The 1243-nt window shown below is 35.9% G+C and overlaps 1 protein-coding gene across 1 annotated transcript in view; it reads left to right on the plus strand.

The window, feature by feature from the left end:
• Positions 1-1243, plus strand: part of LOC119586098 (casein kinase I) — a 25312-nt gene that overhangs the window by 22593 nt on the left and 1476 nt on the right. The gene's annotated exons all lie outside the window — the stretch shown is intronic.

The raw sequence follows: 1243 nt of genomic DNA on the forward strand, positions 1-1243 counted from the left end.
AGGCAGTACCAATGAATTTCTTTTTAATTATGCATGGTTTGGTATTACCATTGTTTATGAAGTCATTTTTAGTTGTAGATTCTTGTTGGATACTTTGTTTTTTCTGTTTTACTCTTCCTCCATAATCTCTTACCTTGTTTCCTTCACTGCTTGTCCCACTTTCTGTGTCCTCTTTAGAACATTATTCATTTATATCTCTCTTCTCCACTCCTTTTCTCATATTTCTCCTGCTTCTCCTTTCTCCCATATTCTCGTGTATGTTCTTTGCATGGGCATTGTACCTTTTCTCCCATCCTCTTGTTTGCATTCCCTGTGGTTTTCTCTTCCCGTGCTTGTGCAAATTCCAAGAGGAGGGAGGCTTGAGGCATGTGTTCGAGTAGCTCCTTTTTCTTTTCCCCTTTCATTTCTATTAACTTTTCAATGCAAGTAATTTAAATGTTTCCTTGGATTATCATTTGTGATTGGATTTCGTTTGAATTCGGAAGGGCTCAGAAGAGTTTTCATTATTGTGTTCTTTGTTTGGGTTGAATGGAGATTTTTTTTTTTTTTATACGATGGTGAAATCGAAAGCAGTTATATAAGATTAGTATTGGTTTATGTTGAAGTGAGTTTAGAGAAATGATTCTCAGATAGTTCAACTCAAATTACTGTAACATATTTCCAGAAGTTATGGTGGTAATCTCAAGATAATAAGGAGGCAGCGCACATCATATAACAGTAATGAAACAAATAATGGCTAAAGTGCTTTGATGATAGTATTTACAGATTGGCAGGATGAAAAGAGTAAAATATTTTGAATTTTGAGATGTTTTGACTTGGTTTCCACAGTTTAATAATAAGTATGTTGTATTGTATTAAATCTGTCACATTCTGTAAAATAATTATGGGAAAGCTGAAGGGAATGAGAATTAACCCAATGTCTCCAGGGCAACAAAAGCGCCAACAGGCCTGCATTTGAAGGCGTGCCCAGACTTGCTCATTCCTACTTGTTAATTGCTTTGATATTGACCTCTACTGTGACTGAGGGCTAATTGGTTTATAGTGTGTAGGGTTGGATTGTCAGAAAATGTTGGTTTGTTCAATGCTACTAAAGTTTTCGTGTTTCTTTGTTATTTAGTTCTTATGCCGTGTTAAAGGGTCATTGTTGTGTAGGTCTGCATTCTTCAAATTCTGTGGTGCCTGTCAGATAATGTATACTCTGTATGAGCTGGGGAATTGTTGAACCAGTAATTTGGGTGCATTT

Source organism: Penaeus monodon, chromosome 21, assembly GCF_015228065.2.
Source record: "Penaeus monodon isolate SGIC_2016 chromosome 21, NSTDA_Pmon_1, whole genome shotgun sequence".
Taxonomy (NCBI): domain Eukaryota; kingdom Metazoa; phylum Arthropoda; class Malacostraca; order Decapoda; family Penaeidae; genus Penaeus; species Penaeus monodon.